Here is an 18,638-nt window from a genome sequence, read left to right on the forward strand (position 1 = left end):
GAGAAGGGGCCCAGGTGAGGATATTCCCTCAAGGGCCCAGTCCTCTGTTCTCAACGCTACCTCGCTAATGCGGGAAATGGCGAATAGTATGAAAGAAAGAAATATATATATATATATATATATATATATATATATATATATATATATATATATATATATATATATATATATATATATATATATATTCATATATATATATATATATATATATATATATATATATATATATATATATATATATATATATATATATATATATATATATATATATATATATATATATATATATATATATTTGGTAAACACATGCTTACGAAATGCCGTCCTAGCTTCGTCTCTTCCATGTATATTAACTGACTATTATATTTCTCTCTTGTGTCTCCCCAGATGATGTAATCATTACACGAAAGTGCACTTAGGAACTTTTCGTGTTTCATTTTCCCCGTGAACTTATAGGAATATATATTTTTTCTTTTTTCTTTTTTTTTTATACTTTGTCGCTGTCTCCCGCGTTTGCGATGTAGCGCAAGGAAACAGACGAAAGAAATGGCCCAACCCCCCCCCCCCCATACACATGTACATACACACGTCCACACACGCAAATATACATACCTACACAGCTTTCCATGGTTTACCCCAGACGCTTCACATGCCTTGATTCAATCCACTGACAGCACGTCAAACCCTGTATACCACATCGCTCCAATTCACTCTATTCCTTGCCCTCCTTTCACCCTCCTGCATGTTCAGGCCCCGATCACACAAAATCTTTTTCACTCCATCTTTCCACCTCCAATTTGGTCTCCCTCTTCTCCTCGTTCCCTCCACCTCCGACACATATATCCTCTTGGTCAATCTTTCCTCACTCATTCTCTCCATGTGCCCAAACCATTTCAAAACACCCTCTTCTGCTCTCTCAACCACGCTCTTTTTATTTCCACACATCTCTCTTACCCTTACGTTACTTACTCGATCAAACCACCTCACACCACACATTGTCCTCAAACATCTCATTTCCAGCACATCCATCCTCCTGCGCACAACTCTATCCATAGCCCACGCCTCGCAACCATACAACATTGTTGTATATATATATATATATATATATATATATATATATATATATATATATATATATATATATATATATATATATATATATATAGCACATAAATTCACAAGCTCTTCACCATTTCCATTTACAACACTGGACACCCCGTATATACCAATTATTCCCTTAACTGCCACATTACTCACCTTTGCATTCAAATCACCCATCACTATAACCCGGTCTGGTGCATCAAATTCATTGACACACACATTCAGCTGCTCCCAAAACACTTGCCTCTCATTATCTTTCTTCTCATGCCCAGGTGCATATGCACCAATAATCACCCATCTCTCTCCATTAACTTTCAGTTTTACCCATATCAATCTAGAATTTACTTTTTTACACTCTATCACATACTCCCACAACTCCTGTTTCAGGAGTACTGCTACTCCTTCCCTTGCTCTTGTCCTCTCACTAACCCCTGACTTTACTACCAAGACATTCCAAACCACTTTTCCCCTTTTCCCTTGAGCTTCGTTTCACTCAGAGACAGAACATCCAGGTTCCTTTCCTCAAACATACTACCTATCTCTCCTTTTTTCTCATCTTGGTTAAATCCACACACATTTACACACCCCAATCTGAGCCTTCGAGGAGGATGAGGACTCCCCGCGTGACTCCTTCTTCTGTTTCCCCTTTTAGAAAGTCAAAATACATATCCCGTCCCCTTTAGTCGCCTTCTACGACACGTGAGGAATGCGTGGGAAGTATTCTTTCTCCCCTATCCCCAGGGATACCTGGTTTAAAAAGCGAGATATACATAAGTATACGCATGTAATTAGGAGAGATGGCCAGAGAGCGTTATTGGATTATGTGTTGATTGATAGGCGCGCGAAAGAGAGACTTTTGGATGTTAATATGCTGAGGTGCAGCTGGAGGGATGTCTGATCATTATCTTGTAGAGGCGAGGGTGAAGATGTGTAGAGGTTTTCAGAAAGGAAGAGAGAATTTTGGGGTGGAGAGAGTGGTGAGAGTAAGTTAGCTTGGGAAGGAGACTTGTGTGAGGAAGTACCAGGAGCGACTGAGTGCAGAATGGAAAAAGGTGAGAACAAAGGAGGTATGGGGAGTGGCCGAGGAATAGGATGTATTCAGGGAAGCAGTGATGGCTTACGCCAAAGATGCTTGTGGCATGAGAAGCGTGGGAGGCGGGTTGATGAGAAAGGGTAGCGAGTGGTGGGATGAAGAAGTAAGATTATTAGTGAAAGAGGAGAGAGAGGCATTTGGACGATTTTTTGCAGGGAAAAAATACAGATGAGTGGGAGATGTATAGAAGAAAGAGGCAAGAGGTCAAGAGAAAGGTGCAAGAGGTGAAAAAGAGGGCAAATGAGAGTTGGGGTGAGAGAGTATCATTAAATTTTAGGGAGAATAAAAAGATGTTTTGGAAGGAGGTAAATAAAGTGCGTAAGACAAGGGAGCAAATGGAACTTCAGTGAAGGGGGCTAATGGGGAGGTGATAAAAAGTAGTGGTGATGTGAGAAGGAGATGGAGTGAGTATTTTGAAGGTTTGTTGAATGTGTTTGATGATAGAGTGGCAGATATAGGGTGTTTTGGTCGAGTTGGTGTGCAAAGTGAGAGGGTTAGGGAAAATGATTTGGTAAACAGAGAAGAGGTACTAAAAGCTTTGCGGAAGATGAAAGCTGGCAAGGCAGTAGGTTTGGATTGTATTGCAGTGGAATTTATTAAAAAAGGGGGTGACTGTATTGTTGACTGGTTGGTAAGGTTATTTGATGTATGTATGACTCATGGTGAGGTGCCTGAGGATTGGCGGAATGCGTGCATAGTGCCCTTGTACAAAGGCAAAGGGGATGAGAGTGAGTGCTCAAATTACAGAGGTATAAGTTTGTTGAGTATCCTGGTAAATTATATGGGAGGGTATTGATTGAGAGGGTGAAGGCATGTACAGAGCATCAGATTGGGGAAGAGCAGTGTGGTTTCAGAAGTGGTAGAGAATGTGTGTATCAGGTGTTTGCTTTGAAGAATGTATGTGAGAAATACTTAGAAAAGCAGATCGATTTGTGTGTAGCATTTATGGATCTGGAGAGGACATATGATAAAGTTCATAGAGATGCTCTATGGCAGGTATTAAGAATATATTGTGTGGGAGGAAAGTTGTTAGAAGCAGTGAAAAGTTTTTATCGAGGATGTAAGGCATGTGTACGTGTAGGAAGAGAGGAAAGTGATTGGTTCTCAGTGAATGTAGGTTTGCGGCAGGGGTGTGTGATGTCTCCATGGTTGTTAAATTTGTTTACGGATGGGGTTGTTAGGGAGGTGAATGCAAGAGTTCTGGAAAGAGGGGCAAGTATGCGGTCTGTTGTGGAGAGAGCTTAGGAAGTGAGTCAGTTGTTGTTCGCTGATGATACAGCGCTGGTGGCTGATTTATGTGAGAAACTGCAGAAGCTGGTGACTGAGTTTGGTAAAGTGTGTGAAAGAAGGAAGTTAAGAGTAAACGTAAACAAGAGCAAGGTTATTAGGTACTGTAGGGTTGAGTGTCAAGTCAATTGGGAGTTAAGTTTCAATGAGAAAAACTGGAGGAAGTAAAGTGTTTTAGATATCTGGGAGTGGATCTGGCAGCGGGTGGAACCATGGAAGCGGAAGTGAATCATAGGATGGGGGAGGGGGCGAAAATTCTTGGAGCCTTGAAGAATGTGTGGAAGTCGAGAACATTATCATGGAAAGCAAAAATGGGTATGTTTGAAGGAATTGTGGTTCCAACAATGTTGTACGGTTGCGAGGCGTGGGCTATGGATAGAGTTGTGCGGAGGAGGGTGGATGTGCTGAAAATAAGATGTTTGTGGACAATATGTATAAGAACGGGACAAGAATGAAATGCCTTGTTTAATCACGTTAAAAACTATGATCATTGTACTGACTGGAGTAATGCAATCTCAGTTATTAACTGTAACTCTACTACCACGAGAAATATCATTGAATCTTCTATCATTAGATACACAAAGAATTATAACCTTAATATTTGTGATGATCTATACAAATCAGATAACTTTATTGTAAATAAGATTTGTAAAGTATTAAGTTTATGAACGCTCGTCGTCTGTCTTGGACAACCGCATGTTTACCAAATGGTGTCCAAGCTTCGTCTCTTCGATGTATATCAACTGACTGTTATGTTTCTGTCTTCTGTGTCCCCTGATGATGTGATTATTACACGAAAGTGCACTTGGGAACTTATCGTGTTTCATTTTCCCCGTGAACTCAGAGGAATATATATATATATATATATATATATATATATATATATATATATATATATATATATATATATATATATATATATATAGATCTATTTTGCTTTGTTGCTGTCTCCCAGGTAAGCGAGGTAGCGCAAAGAACCAGACGAAAGAATGGCCCAACCCACCCATATACACATGTATATACATACACGTCCACACAAGCAAATATACATACATATACATCTCATTGTATACATATATATACTCATACAGACATATACATATATACACATGTACATAATTCATACTGTCTGCATTCATTCATTCCCATCGCCACCCCGGCACACATGGAATAACAACACCCTCCCCCTCATGTGTGCGAGGTAGCGCTAGGAAAAGACAACAAAGGCCCCATTCGTTCACACTCAATGTCTAGCTGTCATGTAATAATATGTATATATATATATATATATATATATATATATATATATATATATATATATATATATATATATATATATATATATATATATATATATATATATATATATATATATATATATATATATATATATATATATATATGTATATAATTCGTTTTCTTTCTTTCATACTATTCGCCATTTCCCGCATTAGCGAGGTAGCGTTAAGAACAGAGGACTGGGCCTTTGAGGGAATATCCTCACCTGGCCCCCCTTCTCTGTTCCTTCTTTTGGGAAATTGAAAAAAAAAAAACGAGAGGGGAGGATTTCTAGCCCCCCGCTCCCTTCCCTTTTAGTCGCCTTCTACGACGCGCAGGCAATACGTGGGAAGTATTCTTTCTCCCCTATCCCCAGGGATATATATATATTTATATATTTATATATATATATATATATATATATATATATATATATATATATATATATATATATATATATATATATATATATATATATATTGTTGAGTGTTCCTGGTGAATTGTGTGGGAGGGTGTTGATTGGGAGGGTGGGGGCATGTGCAGAGTGTCGGATTGGGGGGGGAGCACTGTGGTTTCGGGGGTGGTGGAGGATGTGTGGATCGGGTGTTTGCTTTGAGGAGTGTATGTGAGGAATACTTAGAAAAGCAAATGGATTTGTATGTAGCATTTATGGATCTGGAGAAGGCATATGATAGAGTTGATAGAGATGCTATGTGGAAGGTATTAAGAATATATGGTGAGGGAGGCAAGTTGTTAGAAGCAGTGAAAAGTTTTTATCGAGGATGTAAGGCATGTGTAAGTGTAGGGAGAGAGGAAAGTGATTGGTTCTCAGTGAATGTAGGTTTGCGGCAGGGGTGTGTGATGTCTCCATGGTTGTTTAATTTGTTTATGGATGGGGTTGTTAGGGAGGTAAATGCAAGAGTTTTGGAAAGAGGGGCAAGTATGAAGTCTGTTGGGGATGAGAGAGCTTGGGAAGTGAGTCAGTTGTTGTTCGCTGATGATACAGCGCTGGTGGCTGATTCATGTGAGAAACTGCAGAAGCTGGTGACTGAGTTTGGTAAAGTGTGTGAAAAAAGAAACTTAAGAGTAAATGTGACTAAGAGCAAGGTTATTAGGTACAGTAGGGTTGAGGGTCCAGTCAATTGGGAGGTAAGTTTGAATGGAGAAAAACTGGAGGAAGTAAAGTGTTTTAGATATCCGGGAGTGGATCTGGCAGCGGATGGAACCATGGAAGCGGAAGTGGATCATAGGGTGGGGGAGGGGCCGAAAATCCTGGGAGCCTTGAAGAATGTGTGGAAGTCGAGAACATTATCTCGGAACGCAAAAATGGGTATGTTTGAAGGAATAGTGGTTCCAACAATGTTGTATGGTTGCGAGGCATGGGCTATGGATGGAGTTGTGCGCAGGAGGGTGGATGTGTTGGAAATGAGATGTTTGAGGACAATGTGTGGTGTGAGGTTGTTTGATCGAGTAAGTAACGTAAGGGTAAGAGAGATGTTTGGAAATAAAAAGAGCGTGGTTGAGAGAGCAGAAGAGGGTGTTTTGAAATGGTTTGGGCACATGGAGAGAATGAGTGAGGAAAGATTGACCAAGAGGATATATGTGTCAGAGGTGGAGGGAACGAGGAGAAGAGGGAGACCAAATTGGAGGTGGAAAGATGGAGTGGAAAATATTTTGTGTGATCGGGGCCTGAACATGCAGGAGGGTGAAAGGAGGGCAAGGAATAGAGTGAATTGGATCGATGTGGTATACCGGGGTTGACGTGCTGTCAGTGGATTGAATCAGGGCATGTGAAGCGTCTGGGGTAAACCATGGAAAGCTGTGTAGGTATGTATATTTGCGTGTGTGTACGTATGTATACACATGTGTATGGGGGTGGGTTGGGCCATTTCTTTCGTCTGTTCCCTTACGCTACCTCGCAAACACGGGAGACAGCGACAATGCAAAAAAAAAAAAAAAAAAAAAGAAATATATATATATATATATATATATATATATATATATATATATATATATATATATATATATATATATATATATATATATATATATATATATATATATACTTACATATTTATTTACTTATTTTGCTTTGTCGCTGTCTCCCGCGTTAGCGAGGTAGCGCAAGGAAACAGACGAAAGAAACGGCCCAACCCACCCACTTACACATGTATATACATACACGTCCACCCACGTAAATATACATACCTATACATCTCAATTTACACATATATATACACACACAGACATATACATATATACATATGTACATAATTCATACTGCCTCCCTTTATTCATTCCTACCTCGCCACACATGGAATAACAACCCTCTCACCCCTCATGTGTGCGAGGTAGCACTAAGGAAAGACAACAAAGGTCCCATTCGTTCAAACTCAGTCGTCTCTAGCTGTCATATAATAATGCACCGAAACCACAGCTCCCTTTCCACAGGCAGACCCCACAGAAATTTACATGGTTTACCCCAGACGCTTCACATGCCCTGGTTCAATCCATTGACAGCACGTCGACCCCGGTATACCACATCGTTCCAATTCACTCTATTCCTTCCACGCCTTTCACCCTCCTGCATGTTCAGGCCCCGATCACTCAAAATCTTTTTCACTCCATCTTTCCACCTCCAATTTGGTCTCCCACCTCCTCGTTCCCTCCAACTCTGACACATATATCCTCTTGGTCAATCTTTCCTCACTCATTCTCTCCATGTGACCAAACCATTTGAAAACACCCTCTTCTGCTCTCTCAACAACACTCTTTGTATTTCCATAGAACTCTCTTACCCTTACATTACTTATCACATCAAACCACCTCACACCACATATTGTCCTCAAACATCTCATTTCCAGCACATCCACCCTCCTCCGCACAACTCTATTCATAGTCCACGCCTCGCAACCATACAACATTGTTGGAAGAACTATTTCTTCAAACATAACCATCTTCGCTTTCCGAGATAATGTTCTCGACTTCCAATTTTTCTTCAAGGCTTCCAAAATTTTCGCCCCCTCCCCCACCCTATCATTCACTTCCGCTTCCATGGTTGCATCCGCTGCCAGATCCACTCCCAGATATCTAAAACACTTTACCTCCTCAGTTTTTCTCCATTCAAACTTACCTCCCAATTGACTTGACTCTCAACCCTACTGTACCTAATAACCTTGCTCTTATTCACATTTACTCTTAACTTTCTTCTTTCACACACTTTACCAAACTCAGTCACCAGCTTCTGCAGTTTCTCACATGAATCAGCCACCAGCGCTGTATCATCAGCGAACAACAACTGACCCACTTTCCAAGCTCTCTCATCCACAACAGACTGCATACTTGCAACTCTTTCTAAAACTCTTGCATTCACCTCCGTAACAACCCCATCCATTAACAATTTAAACAACCATGGAGACATCACACACCCCTGCCGCAAACCTACATTGACTGAGAACCAATCACTTTCCTCTCTTCCTACACTTACACATGCCTTACATCCTCGATAAAAACGTTTCACTGCTACTAACAACTTGCCCCCCACACCATATATTCTTAATACCTTCCACAGAGCATCTCTATCAACTCTATCATATGCCTTCTCCAGATCCATAAATGCTACATACAAATCCCTTTGCTTTTCTAAGTATTTCTCACATACATTCTTCAAAGCAATCACCTGATCCACACATCCTCTACCGCTTCTGAAACCACACTCACACTGCTCTTCCCCAATCTGATGCTCTGTACATGCCTTCACCCTCTCAATCAAATTCATTCCGTATAATTTACCAGGAATACTCAACAAACTTTTACCTCTGTAATTTGAGCACTCACTCTTATCCCCTTTGCCTTTGTACAATGGCACTATGCAAGCATTCCGCCAATCCTCAGGCACCTCACCATGAATCATACATACATTAAATAACCTTTCCAACCAGTCAACAATACAGTCAACCCCTTTTTTTATAAATTCCACTGCAATACCATCCAAACCTGCTAACTTGCCGGTTTCATCTTCCGCAAAGCTTTTACTATCTCTTCTATGTTTACCAAATTATTTTCCCTAACCCTCTCACTTTGCACACCACCTCGACCAAAACACCCTATATCTGCCACTCTATCATCAAACACATTCAAAAAACCTTCAAAATACTCTCTCTCTCTCTGTCTCTCTCTCTCTCTCTCTCTCTCTCTCTCTCTCTCTCTCTCTCTCTCTCTCTACATATATATATATATATATATATATATATATATATATATATATATATATATATATATATATATATATATATATATATATATATATATATATATATATATATATATATATATATATATATGTATATATATTGACTTGACTTGACCCTCAACCCTATTGTACCTAATAACCTTGCTCTTATTCACATTTACTCTTAACTTTCTTCTTTCACACACTTTACCAAACTCAGTCACCAGCTTCTGCAGTTTCTCACATGAGTCAGCCACCAGCGCTGTATCATCAGCGAACAACAACTGACTCACTTCCCAAGCTCTCTCATCCACAACAGACTGCATACTTGCAACTCTTTCTAAAACTCTTGCATTCACCTCCCTAACAACCCCATCCATTAACAAATTAAACAACCATGGAGACATAACACACCCCTGCCGCAAACCTACATTCACTGTATGATTCCATGTGTGGCGAGGTGGCGATGGGAATGAATAAAGGCAGACAGTGTGAATTGTGTGCATGGGTATATATGTATGTGTATGTGTGCGTATATATATATGTGTACATTGAGATGTATAGGTATATATATTTGCGTGTGTGGACGTGTATGTATATACATTGTGTATGGGGGTGGGTTGGGCCATTTCTTCGTCTGTTTCCTTGCGCTACCTCGCAAACGCGGGAGACAGCGACAAAGCAAAATATATATATATAAGGGAAGGGAGCGGGGGGCTGGAAATCCTCCCCTCTCAGTTTTTTTTTTCAATTTTCCAAAAGAAGGAACAGAGAAGGGGGCCAGGTGAGGATGTTCCCTCAAAGGTCCAGTCCTCTGTTCTTAACGCTACCTTGCTAACGCGGGAAATGGCGTTTCCTTGCGCTACCTCGCAAACGCGGGAGACAGCGACAAAGTATAATAAAAAATAATATAATAATATATATATATATTAATATATATATATATATATATATATATATATATATATATATATATATATATATATATATATATATATATATATATATATATATATATATATATATATATATATATATATATATACTCTATCACATTCCTTCTCCATATCCATAGATGCTATGAACAAATCCATCCGGTTTTGTGAGTATTTCCCACACACATTATTCCAAGTACTCTGCATATCCAAACATCCTCTACTACTTATGAAAGCACACTGCTATTCCCCAAATTGATGTTCTTTACATGGCTTTACCCTCTCAGTCAATACCCTCCCATATAATGTCCCAGGAATATATAGCGGGAACAAGAATACTTCCCACGCATTCCCCACGTGTCGTAGAAGGCGACTTAAGGGTACGGGAGTGGGAGGCTTTAAACCTTCTCCTCCTTGTATTCTACCTTTCTAAAAGAGGAAACAGAAGAAGGAGTCATGTGGGGACTGCTCATCCTCCTCGAAGGCTTATATTGGGGTGTTTGAATGTATGTGGATGTAATCAAGATGAGAAAAAAGGAGGGAGAGTTAGTATGTTTGAGGGAAGGTACAAGGAAGTTTTCGCTCTGAGTGAAAGGAAGTTCAAGGGTAAAGGAAAAGAGTGATTTGGGAAATTTTTTTAGTAAAGTCAGGGGTTCGTGAAAAGAAAAGAGCAAGGGAAGAAGTAGCACCACTCCTGAATCAGGAGCTGCGGGAGTATCTGATAGAGTGTAAGAAAGTAGAATCTCGATTGATATGGGTAAAATTGAAAGTGGATGGAGGGAGATGGGTGATTATTGGTGCATGTGCACCTGGGCATGAGAAGAAAGGTCATGAGAGGCAAGTGTTTTGGGAGCAGCTGTGTGAGTGTGTTGGTAGTTTTGATGCACGAGACCGGGTTATAGTGATGGGAGATTTAAATGCAAAGATGAGTAATATTGCCGTAAAGGGAATCATTGGTGTACATGGGGTGTTCAGTGTTGTAAATGGAAATGGTGAAGATCTTTGAGATGTGTGTGCTGAAAAAGGACTGGTGATTGGGAATACCTGGTTTAAAAAGCGAGATATACATAAGTATGCGTATGTAAGTAGGAGAGATAACCAGAGAGCTTTATTGGATTACGTGTTAATTGATATGCGCGTGAAAGAGAGACTTTTGGATGTTAATGTGCTGAGAGGTGCAACTGGAGGGATTCTGATCATTATCTTTTGGAGGCGAAGGTGAAGACTTGTATAGGTTTTCAGAAAAGAAGAGATAATGTTGGGGTGAAGAGGGTGGTGAGAGTAAGTGAGGTTGGGAAGGAGCCTTGTATGAGAAAGTACCAGGAGAGACTGAGTGCAGATTGGAAAAAGGTAAAAGCAAAGAACTTAAGGGGAGTTGGGTAAGATTGGAATGTGTTTAGGGAAGTAGTGGTGGCTTGCGCAAAACACGCTTGTGGCATGAGAAGCGTGTTAGGTTGGCGGATTAGAAAGGGTAGTGAGTGGTGGGGTGAAGAACTGTGATTGTAAGTGAAAGAGAAGAGAGTTTGTTGAGTATTCCTGTGAGATTATATGGGAGGGTATTGATTGAAAAGGTGAAAGCAGGTACAGAGCATCAGATTGGGTAAGAGCAGTGTGGATTCAGAAGTGGTAGAGGATGAGTTTATCAGGTGTTTCCTTTGAAGAACGTATGTGAGAAATACATAGAAAAGCAAATGGATTTTTATGTAGCATTAAGAATCTGAAGAAGGCATATGACAGAGTTGACAGAAATGCTCTATAGAAGGTATTAAGAATATATGGTGTGGGAGGCAAGTTGCTAGAAGCAGTGAAAAGTTTTCTTCAAGGATGTAAGGCATGTGTACGAGCAGGAAAAGAGGAACGTGATTGGTTCTCAGTGAATGTCGGTTTGTTAGAGGGATGCGTGATATCTCCATTGTTGTTTAATTTGTTTTTGTTTGGTGTTTTCAGAGAAATGAATGCAAGAGTTTTGGAGAGAGGCGTAGGTATGCAGTCTGTTTTGGATGAAGGGGCTTGTGAAGTGAGTCAATTGTTGTTTGCTGATGATACAGTGCTGTTGGCTGATTCAGGTGAGAAACTGCAGAAGCTGGTGACTGAGTCTGGTAAATTGTGTTAAAGAAGAAAGCTGAGAGTAAATGTGAACAAGAACAAAGTTATTAGGTACAGTAGGGTTGAAGGACAAGTCAGTTGGGAGGTAAGTTTGAATGGAGAAAAACTAGAAGATGTGAAGTGTTTTAGATATCAGGGAGTGGATCTGGCAGCGGATAGAACCATGGAAGCGGTGGGGGAGGGTGCGAAAGTATGGAAGCGTTGAAAAATGTGTGAAAGGCGGGAACGTTATCTCAGAAAGCAAAGATGATTATGTTTGAAGGAATAGTGGTTCCAACAATGTTATATGGTTGCGAGGAGTGAGCTATAGATAGGGTTGTGCGGAGGAAGTTGGATGTGTTGGAAATGAGATGTTTGAGGGCAATATGTTGCGTAAGGTGGTTTGATCGAGTGAGTAATGAAAGGGTAAGAGAGATGTATGGTAACAAAAAGAGTGTGGTGGAGAGAGGAGAAGAAGGTGTTTTGAAATGGTGTGGTGATATGGGGAGAATGAGTGAGGAAAGATTGACAAAGAGGTGCAGGGAAGGAGAAACGGGAGCCCAAATTGGAGGTGAAAGGATAAAGTGAAAAGGATTTTCAGCGTTCGGGCCCTGAACATGCAGAAGTGTGAAATGCGAACAAGGAATAGAGTGAACTGGAACGATGCAGTATACTGGGTCCAAGACAATCTCATGTTTACTGAATGGCGTCCTAGCTACGTCTCTTCGTTGTTTATTAACTGATTGTTATATCTCTCTCTCTTTTGCCTCCCTTGATGATATGACTATTACAAGAAAGTGCACTTGTGAACTTATCGTGTTTCATTTTCTCCGTGAACTCATAGGAAGATATATATATATATATATATATATATATATATATATATATATATATATATATATTTTTTTTTTTTTTTTTTTTTTTTATACTTTGTCGCTGTCTCCCGCGTTTGCGAGGTAGCGCAAGGAAACAGACGAAAGAAATGGCCCAACCCTCCCCATACACATGTACATACCCACGTCCACACACGCAAATATACATACCTACACAGCTTTCCATGGTTTACCCCGGACGCTTCACATGCCCTGATTCAATCCACTGACAGCACGTCAACCCCTGTATACCACATCGCTCCAATTCACTCTATTCCTTGCCCTCCTTTCACCCTCCTGCATGTTCAGGCCCCGATCACACAAAATCCTTTTCACTCCATCTTTCCACCTCCAATTTGGTCTCCCTCTTCTCCTCGTTCCCTCCACCTCCGACACATATATCCTCTTGGTCAATCTTTCCTCACTCATTCTCTCCATGTGCCCAAACCATTTCAAAACACCCTCTTCTGCTCTCTCAACCACGCTCTTTTTATTTCCACACATCTCTCTTACCCTTACGTTACTTACTCGATCAAACCACCTCACACCACACATTGTCCTCAAACATCTCATTTCCAGCACATCCATCCTCCTGCGCACAACTCTATCCATAGCCCACGCCTCGCAACCATACAACATTGTTGGAACCACTATTCCTTCAAACATACCCATTTTTGCTTTCCGGGATAATGTTCTCGACTTCCACAAATTTTTCAAGGCTCCCAAAATTTTCGCCCCCTCCCCCACCCTATGATCCACTTCCGCTTCCATGGTTCCATCCGCTGACAGATCCACTCCCAGATATCTAAAACACTTCACTTCCTCCAGTTTTTCTCCATTCAAACTCACCTCCCAATTGACTTGACCCTCAACCCTACTGTACCTAATAACCTTGCTCTTATTCACATTTACTCTTAACTTTCTTCTTCCACACACTTTACCAAACTCCGTCACCAGCTTCTGCAGTTTCTCACATGAATCCGCCACCAGCGCTGTATCATCAGCGAACAACAACTGACTCACTTCCCAAGCTCTCTCATCCCCAACAGACCTCATACTTGCCCCTCTTTCCAAGACTCTTGCATTTACCTCCCTAACAACCCCATCCATAAACAAATTAAACAACCATGGAGACATCACACACCCCTGCCGCAAACCTACATTCAGTGAGAACCAATCACTTTCCTCTCTTCCTACACGTACACATGCCTTACATCCTCGATAAAAACTTTTCACTGCTTCTAACAACTTGCCTCCCACCCCATATATTCTTAATACCTTCCACAGAGCATCTCTCTCTCTCTCTCTATATATATATATATATATCAACTATATATATATATATATATATATATATATATATATATATATATATATATATATATATATATATATATATATATATATATATATATATATATATATATGTATACATATATATGTATATATATATATATATATATATATATATATATATATATATATATATATATATATGATGGAGAGAGGTGGGTGATTATTGGTGCATATGCACCTGGGCATGAGAAGAAAGATCATGAGAGGCAAGTGTTTTGGGAACAGCTAAATGAGTGTGTTAGCGGTTTTGATGCACGAGACCGGGTTATAGTGATGGGTGATTTGAATGCAAAGGTGAGTAATGTGGCAGTTGAGGGAATAATTGGTATGCATGGGGTGTTCAGTGTTGTAAATGGAAATGGTGAAGAGCTTGTAGATTTATGTGCTGAAAAAGGACTGATGATCGGGAATACCTGGTTTAAAAAGCGAGATATACATAAGTATACTTATGTAAGTAGGAGAGATGGCCAGAGAGCGTTATTGGATTACGTGTTAATGGACAGGCGTGCGAAAGAGAGACTTCTGGATGTCAATGTGCTGAGAGGTGCAACTGGAGGGATGTCTGATCATTATCTTGTGGAGGCTAAGGTGAAGATTAGTATGGGTTTTCAGAAAAGAAGAGTGAATGTTGGGGTGAAGAAGGTGGTGAGAGTAAGTGAGCTTGGGAAGGAGACCTGTGTGAAGAAGTATCAAGAGAGACTGTGTACAGAATGGAAAAAGGTGAGAACAATGGAAGTAAGGGGAGTGGGGGAGGAATGGGATGTATTTAGGGAATCAGTGATGGATTGCGCAAAAGATGCTTGTGGCATGAGAAGAGTGGGAGGTGGGCTGTTTAGAAAGGGTAGTGAGTGGTGGGATGAAGAAGTAAGAGTATTAGTGAAAGAGAAGAGAGAGGCATTTGGACGATTTTTGCAGGGAAAAAATGCAATTGAGTGGGAGAAGTATAAAAGAAAGAGACAGGAGGTCAAGAGAAAGGTGCAAGAGGTGAAAAAAAGGGCAAATGAGAGTTGGGGTGAGAGACTATCAGTAAATTTTAGGGAGAATAAAAAGATGTTCTGGAAGGAGGTAAATAGGGTGCGTAAGACAAGGGAGCAAATGGGAACTTCAGTGAAGGGCGTAAATGGGGAGGTGATAACAAGTAGTGGTGATGTGAGAAGGAGATGGAATGAGTATTTGGAAGGTTTGTTGAATGTGTCTGATGACAGAGTGGCAGATATAGGGTGTTTGGGTCGAGGTGGTGTGCAAAGTGAGAGGGTTAGGGAAAATGATTTGGTAAACAGAGAAGAGGTAGTAAAAGCTTTGCGGAAGATGAAAGCCGGCAAGGCAGCAGGTTTGGATGGTATTGCAGTGGAATTTATTAAAAAAGGGGGTGACTGTATTGTTGACTGGTTGGTAAGGTTATTTAATGTATGTATGACTCATGGTGAGGTGCCTGAGGATTGGCGGAATGCTTGCATAGTGCCATTGTACAAAGGCAAAGGGGATAAGAGTGAGTGCTCAAATTACAGAGGTATAAGTTTGTTGAGTATTCCTGGTAAATTATATGGGAGGGTATTGATTGAGAGGGTGAAGGCATGTACAGAGCATCAGATTGGGGAAGAGCAGTGTGGTTTCAGAAGTGGTAGAGGATGTGTGGATCAGGTGTTTGCTTTGAAGAATGTATGTGAGAAATACTTAGAAAAGCAAATGGATTTGTATGTAGCATTTATGGATCTGGAGAAGGCATATGATAGAGTTGATAGAGATGCTCTGTGGAAGGTATTAAGAATATATGGTGTGGGAGGAAAGTTGTTAGAAGCAGTGAAAAGTTTTTATCGAGGATGTAAGGCATGTGTACGTGTAGGAAGAGAGGAAAGTGATTGGTTCTCAGTGAATGTAGGTTTGCGGCAGGGGTGTGTCATGTCTCCATGGTTGTTTAATTTGTTTATGGATGGGGTTGTTAGGGAGGTAAATGCAAGAGTTTTGGAAAGAGGGGCAAGTATGAAGTCTGTTGGGGATGAGAGAGCTTGGGAAGTGAGTCAGTTGTTGTTCGCTGATGATACAGCGCTGGTGGCGGATTCATGTGAGAAACTGCAGAAGCTGGTGACGGAGTTTGGTAAAGTGTGTGGAAGAAGAAAGTTAAGAGTAAATGTCAATAAGAGCAAGGTTATTAGGTACAGTAGGGTTGAGGGTCAAGTCAATTGGGAGGTGAGTTTGAATGGTGAGAGGCTGGAGGAAGTGAAGTGTTTTAGATATCTGGGAGTGGATCTGTCAGCGGATGGAACCATGGAAGCGGAAGTGGATCATAGGGTGGGGGAGGGGGCGAAAATTTTGGGAGCCTTGAAAAATGTGTGGAAGTCGAGAACATTATCCCGGAAAGCAAAAATGGGTATGTTTGAAGGAATAGTAGTTCCAACAATGTTGTATGGTTGCGAGGCGTGGGCTATGGATAGAGTTGTGCGTAGGAGGATGGATGTGCTGGAAATGAGATGTTTGAGGACAATGTGTGGTGTGAGGTGGTTTGATCGAGTAAGTAACGTAAGGGTAAGAGAGATGTGTGGAAATAAAAAGAGCGTGGTTGAGAGAGCAGAAGAGGGTGTTTTGAAGTGGTTTGGGCACATGGAGAGAATGAGTGAGGAAAGATTGACCAAGAGGATATATGTGTCGGAGGTGGAGGGAACGAGGAGAAGAGGGAGACCAAATTGGAGGTGGAAAGATGGAGTGAAAAGGATTTTGTGTGATCAGGGCCTGAACATGCAGGAGGGTGAAAGGAGGGCAAGGAATAGAGTGAATTGGAGCGATGTGGTATACAGGGGTTGACGTGCTGTCAGTGGATTGAATCAAGGCATGTGAAGCGTCTGGGGTAAACCATGGAAAGCTGTGTAGGTATGTATATTTGCGTGTGTGGACGTGTGTATGTACATGTGTATGGGGGGGGTTGGGCCATTTCTTTCGTCTGTTTCCTTGCGCTACCTCGCAAACGCGGGAGACAGCGATAAAGTAAAAAAAAAAAAAAAAAAAAATATATATATATATATATATATATATATATATATATATATATATATATATATATATATATATATATATATATATATATATATATATATATATATATATATATATATATCTTCCTATGAGTTCACGGAGATTATAGTAAAAGAGATGACCAGGTAACGCTATTGGATTATGTGTTGATTGATAGGCGTGCGAAAGAGAGACTTTCGGATGCTAATGTGCTGAGAGGTGCAACTAGAAGGATGTCTGATCATTATCTTGTGGAGGCGAAGGTGAAGATTTGTAGAGGTTTTCAGAAAAAAAGAGAGAGTGTTAGGGTGAAAAGAGTGGTGAGAGAAAGTGAGCGTAACAATGAGACTTGTGAGAGGATGTACCAGGAGAGTCCAAGTGAAGAACGGAAAAAGGTGAGAACTAAGGACGTAAGGGGAGTTGGGGAGGAATGGGATGTATTTAGGGAAGCAATGTTGGCTTGCGCAGAAGATGCTTGTGGCATGAGAAGCGTGGGAGGTGGGTTCATTACAAAGGGTAATGAGTGGTGGGATGAAGAGGTAGAATTATTAGTGAAAGAGAAGAGAGAGGCATTTGGACGATTTTTGCAGGGAAATAATGCAAATGAGTGGGAGATGTAGAAAAGAAAGAGGCAGGAGGTCAAGATAAAGGTGCAAGAGGTGAAAAAGAAGGCAAATGAGAGTTGGGGTGAGAAAGCATAGTTAAATTTTAGGGAGAATGAAAATATATTTTGAAGGAGGTAAATAAAGTGCGTAAGACAAAGTAACAAATGCGAACTTCAGTTAAGGGGGCTAATGGTGAGGTGATAACAAGTAGTGTTGATGTGAGAAAGAGATAAAGTGAGTATTTTGAAGGTTTCTTGAATGTGTTTGATGATAGAGTGGCAGATATAGGGTGTTTTGGTCGAGGTGGTGTGCAAAGTGAGAGGGTTAGGGAAATCGATTTGGTAAACAGGTAAGAGGTAGTAAAAGCATTGAGGAAGATGAAAGCCGGCAAGGCAGCGGGTTTGGATAGCATTGCAGTAGAATTCATTAAAAAAGGGGGTGACGGTATTGTTGACAGGTTGGTAAGGTTATTTAATGTATGTATGATTCAGGGTGAGGTGCCTGAGGATTGGCGGAATGCTTCCATAGTGCCATTGTACAAAGGCAAAGGGGATAAGAGTGAGTCCTCAAATTACAGAGGTATAAGTTTGTTAAGTATTACTGGTATATTATATGGGAGGGTATTAATTGAGAGGGTGAAGGCATGTACAGAGCATCAGATTGGGGAAGAGCAGTGTGGTTTCAGAAGTGGTAGAGGATGTGTGGATCAGGTGTTTGCTTTGAAGAATGTATGTGAGAAATACTTAGAAAAGCAAATGGATTTGTATGTAGCATTTATGGATCTTGAGA

At 40.5% G+C, this 18,638-nt stretch overlaps 1 protein-coding gene across 1 annotated transcript in view; it reads left to right on the plus strand.

Moving 5' to 3' along the window:
• The window catches only part of LOC139763154 (probable glutamate receptor), a 62,868-nt gene that overhangs the window by 34,428 nt on the left and 9,802 nt on the right, over positions 1–18,638 (plus strand). The window lies entirely within an intron of this gene.

Source organism: Panulirus ornatus, chromosome 46 (genome assembly GCF_036320965.1).
Source record: "Panulirus ornatus isolate Po-2019 chromosome 46, ASM3632096v1, whole genome shotgun sequence".
Taxonomy (NCBI): Eukaryota; Metazoa; Arthropoda; class Malacostraca; order Decapoda; family Palinuridae; genus Panulirus; species Panulirus ornatus.